The sequence below is a fragment of the Brassica napus genome, chromosome C3, assembly GCF_020379485.1.
Source record: "Brassica napus cultivar Da-Ae chromosome C3, Da-Ae, whole genome shotgun sequence".
NCBI lineage: Eukaryota > Viridiplantae > Streptophyta > Magnoliopsida > Brassicales > Brassicaceae > Brassica > Brassica napus.
Window position 1 is genome coordinate 52,616,910 of NC_063446.1, and position 12,052 is coordinate 52,628,961.

The 12,052-nt window shown below is 33.7% G+C and overlaps 1 long non-coding RNA gene across 1 annotated transcript; it reads left to right on the top strand.

Annotated features, from left to right (window-relative positions):
• Positions 1-1,348: 1,348 nt before the first annotated feature.
• On the top strand, positions 1,349-3,016 carry LOC111204655. Its single transcript, XR_007320598.1, has 3 exons — positions 1,349-1,695; positions 2,046-2,103; positions 2,771-3,016. It is a non-coding gene; the product is annotated as an uncharacterized LOC111204655 (long non-coding RNA).
• The last annotated feature ends 9,036 nt before the right edge of the window (positions 3,017-12,052 follow it).

Genomic DNA, 12,052 nt, shown 5'->3' on the forward strand with positions numbered 1-12,052 from the left:
AGGTGCCTAGCGGGTTATTGCAGAACCTGCCATTGCCAGAGTGGAAATGGGACATGGTAACTATGGATTTTGTGACGGGGTTGCCAACCACCTTAGGAGGAAAGAATGCCATCTGGGTAATCGTGGATAGACTTACCAAGTCAGCCCATTTTCTAGCTATTAAGAAGACGGACAGAGCTGATCAGTTAGCACAGACTTACATCAGCGAGATTGTGAGATTGCATGGAGTTCCTGTCAGCATTGTATCAGATCGAGATACAAAGTTTACGTCCGAATTTTGGAGAGCCTTCCAGAAGGCGCTTGGGACGAAAGTGCATATGAGTACGGCTTATCACCCGCAGACAGACGGTCAGTCAGAGAGGACGATTCAGACTTTGGAGGATATGCTTAGAGCTTGTGTTTTGGATTGGGAAGGGAGTTGGGCAAAGTACCTACCCCTAACGGAGTTCGCCTACAATAATAGTTATCACTCGAGCATTAAGATGGCACCATATGAGGCTCTTTATGGTAGGCCTTGTCGCACACCGCTTTGTTGGACCGAAGTGGGGGAGCGACGTGAGATAGAACCTGCAATGGTTCAAGAGACAGTTGAGCAGGTTGAGATGCTTAAGATGCGGCTTAGGGAAGCCCATGACCGTCAGAAGAGTTATGCAGATAAGCGGCGTAAAGATTTGGAGTTCCAGGTTGGCGACCTGGTATACCTGAAAATGAGGACATTTCAGGGAGGATCTAAGACTCGGAAGCTGAAGAAGCTTAAACCGAGATATATGGGACCATATCCCATTTTGGAGCGAATTGGAGCAGTTGCTTACCGATTGGATTTATCCGAAGAGTTATCAGATTTCCATGACGTGTTTCATGTTTCGGTTTTGAGGAAAGTCGTGAGAGAACCAGAGCTCATTTTGCAGCAGCCGCCCAGTGACCTTGGTAGGAATTTGCGTGCGCCGTGTCAGCCAGTAGAGCTATTGGATCGCCAAGTGAAAGCAGATGATGGTATGATGACTATGTTGGTCAAAGTTCGTTGGGAGAGAGATGGTATTCAGGAAGAAACTTGGGAGTCCGAGCCCCAGATGAGGATTGATTATCCGGAGCTTTTCCGGGTTGACATTGGACATGACAACTTATGAATTGAATTCGGGGACGAATTCCTTGTAAGTAGGGGAGAATTGTAATGACCCCAACCCTAGGCTTTGCCCAAGGGTCAAGTCATTTTTCTTTAGAGAGAGAGAGAGAGAGAGAGAGAGAGAGAGAGAGAGAGAGAGAGAGAGAGAGAGAGAGAGAGAGAGAGAGAGAGAGAGAGAGAGAGAGAGAGAGAGAGAGAGTCCTCGCCGGAGCCACCGCACGTCAGGACGTCATCAAGCTCGTCATCACCATCAACCGCAGCTCGAGGTAACCGGAAACCGCCATGTTTTGAGTTATGTTTCGGTCGTTTTAGTAAATCGATCATAACTTTCTAACCGTAGTGAATCTCGTGCATCCAAGGCCATCATCGTGTTCCTCTCGTCAAGACGAAGCCGTAGACACCAACCGCGTCGCGATCGGAGCCTGGACGAAGCCGTACGCGCCCCCCGAAGATTCGCCTCTACGCGCGTGAGTTCCACGCGCCGCCGCCGGACCACCGTCCTCCGCCGCAGCGCCGCCGCCGGACCACCGTTCTCCGCCGCAGCTCCGCCGTCGCCGCCGGCCAACTTACCGGTAAGCCGCCGCCGTAGCTCCGCCGTCGCCGCCGGTAACCGACACCGGTGACTCGCCGGCGACTCGCCAACTCGGCCGAGTCGACCCGGTGAGTCAACTCGGTTGACTCGGTTAACCGGTTGATTAGCCGGTTTGAATTGATTTCAATTCGGTTAGGCTAAACCGGTCGGTTTAAATCAATTGAAAATCGGTTAGGATAAACCAGATTAATTAATTAAATAATTAATTAATTAATTAATTAATTAATTAATTAAATAATTAATCTTTGACCAGCGGGTTGACTTTTCCGTAAATACCCGTTTTAAACCGTTCGAAAGGCGTTCTGACTCGAAATTTCGATCTGATTTCAGATTTGGAGTCCATTTGAGCAGCTGGAGTTCATATATACCACTTCTCTTCATTGCTAAGGTGAGGGCTACTCCGTTAAATCCCGAGCTAGTTTAGTACTACCGTTATGGAAAGTTTAGTTTCGAAACATGATCCGTCTCTGTGAATCGAGTCTGTTTGAGAGTCTTGCTTGTTTATTATTATTATTGATTGTTAAACCAGAAATAGGATAATAGAGGATTCAACGGTTGATTGAAATGATTGATGTTAAGAATTGTTATATATGTGTATATATATGCGAGTCCATGTTTTGGAGATTTGCGGGGTGCAGAGACGTTTGCACTGGCTGCCTATGTTTGAGGAGTTTTGCGGGGTGCAGAGACGTTTGCACTGGCTGCCATGTTTGTGGAGATTTGCGGGGGTACAGAGACGTTTGTACTTACGACGCCTTAGAGATTTGCGGGGTGCAGTGTGGACTACTGTGCTAGCGACGCCTGTAGAGTTATATATATTTTTATCCTTATGAGGAAATGTGATATGCTATTATCGCATTGGTTGTATCATGTCTAGTCCACTAGACATATGTGATTGTTCTGTGTGGTGTAATAGGCACCGTGATTGTCTCATGCTAGAGCTAGGCCTACATAGTTGTAGTGCTATGAACTGAGTCAGTGGTTTGCGGTTTAGCATCCCATACCTCACTGGGCGATTCCCCTGTCGCTCACCCCTCCTTATTTCCCCCTTTCAGGTGAGACCGATGAGCAGGAGTGATTTTTCGGATCGGTGCTATTGGGCTTTTGGGCTTCTATCGTTTTATCGATTTTATCGTTATCGGGCCTCTAGGCCTTTGGACTTTTATCGTTATGGTATTTCGTATTTTGGATTCTCGGTTGATGTCGTACCTTATGTTTCAGATTTTATTTTATATTATGGAATTCATGCGTGGATGTGGACTTTCAAATATTTATATATGGATATTTAAGATATTTGTATTTATCGAAGTATTTTTACTATTTCGAAAGTGACGGGTGTCACATAAGGGTTCTCCTACTTTCCTTATTTAAACGTGAATCGACAAGGTGAATTTTGGTTCCCAGATTTAAGCCTCTCACTAAGCTGCTTCCAATCTTTTAATCCATCACTAGCTAATGAACTTATGAAAATACCAGAGTTAAACAACTTGCAACAAAAACAGTAACACTTGTCCTCATTTTTTGAATAAGCCAGTCAAATTCTATCACGAATTTCCCCATTACTCAATTTCCTAGAAAAATAAACATATGAAAAACATCTAGAGTTATTATCTAAGGGAAACACAAGATTTATTTATCTTTTAGACCGTTTTTCATTTTTTTCAAAATATACAATTATCTATCAGAGTAAAATTATTTTTAAGAGCTCACAATTTAAAAATACACAGATTAACCATTTATTTGCATTAGCAAGTTCATTCCATAAAAATATAAAACTGATAAAATTTTGTTTTGGAAAGCATAAAATAATATAACTATAAATGATTTATGTTGCATGTTTAAGATTATGATTATTAATACATTAAATTCAGAATTTAACAAGTGAGAAAATAATTCTGTCTAAAAATGAGAAAATAAAGATCTGCCTTATATCCACTCGATATTTATTAAAAAGACATATAACATCTCTATATCAAATTTTCTTTACAATTTTTGACTGCAGATGGTACCTCCACAGTGATTAATTTTATATTAGAATCATTTACTTATATATGAATGGCAATTATGGGTGAGCAAACTGTTTGTGCAGGAGATCTGTCTTTTGTAATGCTTCCCATTTGAAATCTAAAGTTTTGAATGGTAAAAACGGTTCAACCGATGCAGATCATGCAAATCAAGTGAGATAAATGCAGATCAAACAGGTCATGTGGGACAGATGTAGATCAAGAAGATAAGATATTTTTATGGTTATGAATGATAAAATCAATTCAAAAATGCAGATCATATATTTAAATAACAAAAATTACAACAAAAAATGAAAACATAGAATATAAGTACATTACATAAAAAGGTAAATAATTTAATGAAAAGTATTTCATTTGTCCATAATATATCTACAATATTATCTCTAATTTTTGTCATATGATCTCCATCAGCCATATTTGTTGTCTCCATGTCAGTTAGATCACTTTTTAAATCTCCGTTGATGATGTTTGTGTGTCCCATTACTTCAAAAAAATCTTCATCAAAATAACTTGAAATTCTGAAAAAATTATGTTGTCTCATTGTAGCAGTGCCACTCTTTTTTGACCATGAATATTATATTTCGGAAAATCACACAAATCTTTTATTTCTTCTTCCAAACTTCAAATTTCCTTTCAATAACAGAACATAGAGATGCATGACATCGATTAAACAATTCTTGTTTATTCCTAGGAGGAGGACTATTGTTGAAATGATACATGTGATACCTAATAACTCCATTCCGAAAAGATCTATAGGGAGCTAAAAAACTTCGCTTATTTGGATACATAGAATCAACTACACAATACTTGTCTTCCTAATGAGATCCTAGGATTTTGCTCTGGAAATAGATGGGATAATCCTTAGAAGAAATGAATCAAAGACTCAAATTCTTAAAGCCAATGGATCGGATGGTGACACAAGAGGGGTTGATCTCTTGATACTCCTAGATGGCTAGATCGGATATGACACACCGATATAGACCCCCTTAGGCTGTTGGATATTACACACCAACAAGAACACTCAACAACTCGATTGCAGGTAGATAGATGAGTTCGAAACACATATAAAGGAAAGACTTGTACATGCAAAAGCTTTTGAGAATGACAAAGGGAGTGAAGACCTACGCTCCCTTGGAAAACAAAACAAAGACCAAGTTTGAAAACAAAACATAACATAAGAACTTAGGTTTAAGGATAACATAAGGTAGATAATTTGGTCCGGGATAAGGTTAGACCGAGATCATCAATCAGGTAATTTGGAAGCAACATATGGCCTCGTTAAAAATCTATCTTTGGAAAACCCATTGTGACAAAATCAAAGATAGGGAAAAAATCACACATATGTTACTTGCCTAATTGATGATCAGATTGATGGTGACACATCTTGAATGGTGATGAGTGTGTCTTGATTAATCAAGCTTCGAACAAGACATTTTTCTTGCTTCCATGACATCTTAAGTAATCCTCCAAAAGCTTCATTGAGTTTCTTGGTTCTGGAAGGAGTCATAGGACCATCAGGAATGACTAAGGCATCTCCATCAGTCGGCTTTTCCAAGCTTTAACTATTTTCATCAGCTAGCTGGTCCATGATCACATCACTTCCGGAGGCAAAGGAAATTCAGAATCACTATTTTGTGCCATCGTAAGAACTATTGTATCTTGACATGATCCGATGTTCTATTCCAAATATATGTAAACAACAAAGTTAGATGATGTATTGCCGTAATATTAAATGAAGTCATATCATGACGATTCAAATACATTACTTGTAGTTCAAGCTTCACTTTATCGCATATATGAACTCCATTCATAGCTCATACAAATCCACTTAAATATGGCCAATATCTTCTGTCCATTTGTAGTCTTTTAGGGATTCGATGTAGTTCTTGTTATGTTGGAGTCTTGAGATAATCAGAAGCAAGTAATTCCATCGTTCTTAGAACTTCAAAAAAAATTATATTCTCCGTATCTTGTGTCCATCCAAACCATAATCCAACATCTCTTTGAACGTCATTGTGCCCACAAATTCGCAGAAACATGCCACACTCTCTTCAATGCTAACATTCAGAGTAGGTTGTAAACCATAATTTGATTTCAATATGCCACATAAAGATTTGAAAGGATCAAGAGACATTCATATTCATTGAAGACACGCATCAGCATCTTCTTATAGTCGACGTCAAAATTTTCTTCATCCTAAACCACCATTTGTTTGAATTGGTCCTCTTTCAAAATGGCGATTGTAATAGCTCAATGATGGTTAAATAAATAAATATATATATATTAATTTTATGCGTTACATATATATGTGAATTAAAATGTAATATACATGTAAATATTGTACATTATATAAATATTTTTTACATTAAAACTTTTTTTTTGAAAATATCTCTATATTTATTTATTTTTTCCTTTTAATATGTATGAATTAAATTATGACACATTTTCTACTTTCGATTAATATAATCATACATACACAAATATACTATTTTTTACATGCATGTTATAGGTAAAACTATAAAATATACCATATATATAAAGTTTTTCAATTAAGTAAACTATATTTCATAAAATATACCATAAATATCTCGACCCTTTGTTTTAGGATTACTTTGCTTTTGTTTTTAATAAATTATCGATATATTTTACTGACTCGTGATAAATATTTATTATAATTTTTTCTAGTAAATCTAAAATTAGCTCACTTGGTTCATCTCAATTAGCCAAAGTTATTAATTACGAAAATCTTTTTATAGTAGGATGCCACACCAAATGTAAATAAAATCGCATTAACAACAAATAGAAAGGATAATATTGAATGTAACATTTTATTTGTTTTCTATAAAATAAAAATATTATTTTAAATTTCTTTTTTCTTGTTATAGTCTTCACGTTCTTTCTCATTACTCTTTTTCATGTATATCACACTAATCAGAAAATTTAACTAACCTACATAATCGATTGTGTAGAGGAACCCTATTTGTTAATATATATATATATATTGAATTAGAAGTTAAAGAAATACATTATACCTAGATCAGATAAAAAATTATCTTTTTCGAAATTACGAATTTAGTTTGGTATAAATATAAGAACCAGTTTTAAATAAATATCATTTAATACTTTTATAGCATCTCCAACTATGTTACCTTAATATTGGATGTAAAGAAAGGAGGAGAAGTTCCACAACACAACACATCACGAGACCTCTACTTTTTTTTGGGGTCAAAATTATAGAAGTAATAAGTAATTATATTTATAGATGATTACTGATTATTTTGAATTAATTTATTTTTTTAAAAAGTATTTATTGGCTAAAGGGGATGTGGAATAACCGAACATCATCAAAAGTAGGGTGGGTAAAACTGCATACATATGAACTATTTTTTCTGCAGAAACTGACAAAAAGTTATTACTTTGTGCGGTTCTTCTGCTTTTCACTTTTTATAGCTGTCAAATGGGTGGGTTAACCATTGGTTGCCCATCTCCAAATATAAATGGGTATATTTTGGTGACATCATTTTGTTCACGCCGGTTATAAATGGACGAGAATCCCAAGATCAATGGGCAATATATCGGACTTTCTGGACATGACCGGCCCAATAATCACAAACATCTAGGGTTTCTAAACTATAGAGATTTGAGCTTTATTTTATCTTTCATCATTTTTTCATTCTCAAAATCAAAATTTTATCCTCAAATCGACTTTTCCGATAAAATCGCAACGAGTTCTTTTTGCCAAAAAATCGTAAAATTGAGTTTTCTTGCCAAAATCGCAAAATCGAGTTTTTCACAAAAAACACAAAATTGAGTTTTTCCACCAAAATATTTAAATCAAGTTTTCTTACAAAATCGCAAAATCGAGTTTTCTTACAAAATCGCAAAATCGAGTTTTCGACCAAAATCGAATGTTTTGGCCAAAACCACAAACCAAATTTCTCGTTAAAACCGTGAAAACAAATTTTCCCGCAAAATCTTATTTTTCCCATTAAAACCGCAAAACAAGTATTCCGATTAAAATCAAGGAATCTTGTTTTCCCGCCAAATTCGCAAAAAAAATATGATGTTTTGAAACAACCCTTGTAGCAAATTTTTATTGTATGAGATTTTCTTATATGGTACTACAATGGTCCCCATGGCAGTAATGGGTCTGGTCCTTAATGGATTCCGTCTCCGTCCTTGATGGACATAGCTACTCTTTGTCTGCAAACAACAAATGGACAAATATATATGGAAAAATGGACGTGGACTAATCCATTTGACAACTCTACTCTTTTGAACTTCAAAAAACGTGAATGGTTGCTTGTCATTGTACTGCTTCACCATTCAAGCATTAGTGTTTACAATGGGGAGTGGAAAAAAAGGTGGACCATCCACTAGTGGGACTACATGCTTTTTTCCTCCATTCACAAATAATATTTGTAAAGACAAACATGACTTTAGAGACATAGTTCTAGTTTTTTTGGTTTTTTTAGCTAGAATGATGGAGGAACTCTCATTTTCAACTAAAGAGAGTTGGTTGAGTGGAGCATAAAATTTGAAGCATTTTTTTTGTTGTGTTTAGTATTTGTTTTTAAAAACATTTGTGATGAAAATTAAATGGAAATATTATATTTTATAGAATGTATTATAAAATTATAATTTGAACTATATTTTATCCGCTTCAACCATTCAAATTGTACTATAAATTATCAAAGCAGGGTTTTATCCACTTTTAATTAGTAAAACAATTTTTTAGTTTTAAAGTTATTTTTTTCATATTTTTTTGATAATTTATGTAAACGTAATATTTATTTATATTTCATTGAATTCAAGCTATATTAGAAATAAATAAATTTAACAAGAAAAGTAAATGAAAATACTTTTTGTGAAATAATTTTAAATTGATTTTACACCTTTTTAGGAAAGTATAATGATTTAATTTATAAACTATTTTTTTTTAAATAACTCTTCTTAATTACAAAATAAATAGTGTAAATTATTGTATAGATTAATTTAAATTTGTACAGACTTCAGACCACTTTTATACACTTTCACCATTCAAACCTATGTTTTGAACCGCTAGATCCGCTTAATTCACACTTGCTCCGCTTGATCCGCTACGCTTGATACGCTGTCTCCGTTCGGAGTCTAAATGTTAAAAATATTGAATTATTATAGTCTTAAAGAGTCCAACAAAATAATAAAAAATTCCATTAATGTTGTATACGTTGTGGTGAATGTCATTAACTTATCTTCTAGTTAGTGGACAAAAATACAAGTGCAGCAGAACAATTGGCTTTGTGTTAAAAAAAAAATTAAAATCTTTGTTAGTCGTTAGATCCAGATGGAATTGTGAGTACGGACCAAACGATTTTATAATACTATTATGCATGTGTGATTTTCTTAGCTTTGTGCCCTTGTACTATGGATTTTGTGAAGGGTTCCGACTCATTTTTTGTATTGTTGGTATGGATCTAAGTTGACTTCCTTGGTTAAACTTACAATATATCAGTTTTCTAATTACATGTTTAATACTTGCCTTAATCTACCTGAATCCTCCTTCCCTCCGTCATGCCTTAGTTATGTGATCAAGCTATGTCTTTACCCTTTCGGGTTTGATCCTGATCTGCATCAACAAAGTAGGTGTAAGCAACAAATTTTCTTTGTGAGTGCGGTCATCCTGTCTCATTTAGCATAGTAAAGCAAACGTATCAAAGCAGTAAATCCATCAAGTCAGGTATGCTTATCAACTGTCGCTTGACAGACTTAATCGTCACTCAAGGCAAAAAACTGTAATGTTCTAACCATATGACAATTTCTTCCATATCTTTCTCTGAAGCTAAGAGCTAGTTTTCTTCCGACTTAAGGCATAATCAATCAGATATTCCTTTCCTGAATAGTAGACAATATCCTAGTCGTAGTTAGCAACAAGCTCCATCCATTTTATCTGTCGAAGATTTAATTTCAGTTAAGTGAAGATATATTTCAACCTCTTATAATCCGTGATATTTAAACATTTGCACCGTAAAGGCAAGATCTTCATATCTTCAGTGCAAACACAACAACAATCATTTTTAAACCATGCCAATTGAATCTAGGTAACTTTATTTGCATCCTTGATTTACTTGCATTTTTACTAGATTTTGTGTTCAAATATTTCATTTTAAAATTGGACTATTTAATTTAAACACAAATTAAAAATAAAATTTTACCAAATCAGCGCAATTATATTTTAAAAATAAAATATGTTGATTTTAGAGAATTTAAGTATACTAGATTTACGTGATTTAATTTCATACTAATATTTTCACAAAAAGAAAATAATTTTGGCATAGAAGAAGGTTATGCCAATATGGATAGCTTGCCTGGAAAATAGCCATGTATGTACTGGCTTCCGCACTACTACTTGGTCGGATCAATCTCACTCTCGAAATTGGGAAGAATCAACTCAAAATGTGAGGGAAGCACGAAGCATAACATTTGAATGAGGGGCCCTCATCAATGAATCAATGAGTTTCTTCGCCCTCCGAAAGATTCGTTTTCAGCTCCCGGAGGAACCTAGCTCAAAAATATTCCAACAGTGATAATAAAAAGGAATCTATCAATTGAAAGGATAGAGGCTTTGCCGCCAACCACTCCCGAAATTACACTTAACAAGGAGTGGCCTATGATCTGATCGACCCCTTGCTAAATGAAATGTGTAACATGCGTTGCTGGATATCTATGAGACCACATCTCGTTCACCAACGCTCTATCAACGATAAAGATCTAGCAACGATAAACTAAAATATCAATTAAATTTTTCTAAACACCAAATATTATATTTCAGAACATTTTATACAAATATAAATATAAATTTCAAAAATTTAACTATCATGATTATGTCAATATATTTAATAGAAAATATACTGAATAGTAAAAGAATATTAAAAAAATTGCTTGAATTAAGAAAATCTTTGATCTAATTTATAAATATACCTCTCTGTGAGACAGCTTAATTGTTTGCGGGACATATTTTTATAAAGTTCAAAGAAAAAATAATAAACACATTTTGAAAAGATATCTAGAAAGTAAAAAAACAGTTAGTACATGTTAATATTTATTTTCGTTTAGGTTTACTGGAACATGTGAAAAATAATTTAGAGTCTGACGTATACAATTTAGTTGGACGCTGATTTTAACATTTAGAAAATTGATCCAAGTTTTGGATGATAAAATAGAATTTATATTTATTCATAACCTACATTAACTATAAACTTACATCTAACTGAAACTAAATATTCAATATAAAATAAAAATATAATTTAATAAATTGATAAAATATACACATATTTAAGTTTGAGTCAAAATAAAACTAAACTCTATAATCATGATGCATAATTTATAAAATCTAAACGCCCAACAAATCTGCAACATTCATGGTCAACATTATTTACCAATTATATACTGACATTTAAGAAATATTATAGTAACTATAAAAAATAAATACTTAAATGATCTATACTGATTTGGTGTACTTTAATCATTTTATCAATTTTTTTCTTTGTCATATATATTCTGAGAAAAATAATTTTCCAACACATTGGCTACTGAAAATTTAACACATTAGCCATCAGTGTTTAAATCTACATATAACTAATGAAATCTAAACGAAATTAGGTGAAACTAAATAAGTACAATGGATAGATTTTGAAATAAAAAACAAAAAATAGATCAATAATAACATATATGTCCGGCTAGGAAAATAAGTAGACACTATACTAAATAATAATTTTCTTATGTTAGTAGATATTTTTAAATGTTGGATCTTTAATCTAAAAGAACTTAAAAATTTAGGACCCTAAATTTTAATGAAAAAGCAGAGACCTTGTGTTTTTGCATCTTCAAAACACCCCTTAAACTGGCACTAGCGACATAAATAATCAAATTGTGCAAAACAATAAAATAAAAACTGAACTTTTACTCGAAACTTGAATGAAATAAATTTATACAAAACTTTATTACTTTTTCTCACATTTTTAAGAATAATTTAATACATTTCTATGATATGAAATAATACATTATAACCATAAACTAAATGAAATATAATGTCCACCAAAATTCATAAAGACAATTCTATTAACTAACTAACTATGGTTCAAAACCCATTAAGGTAGCCTATTTCTTTCAAGTTTATCAAGAACATATAACAATTAAGTTTAAACAATGTCATAAATTTATGTATATCTATATGAAGCTATATTAATAAATATGGATAAAAAACTCACGCGTACATGCAGATCAGAATTTGATTTTTATTAAACTAAAATTTTGTCAAAATAATTATGCTTT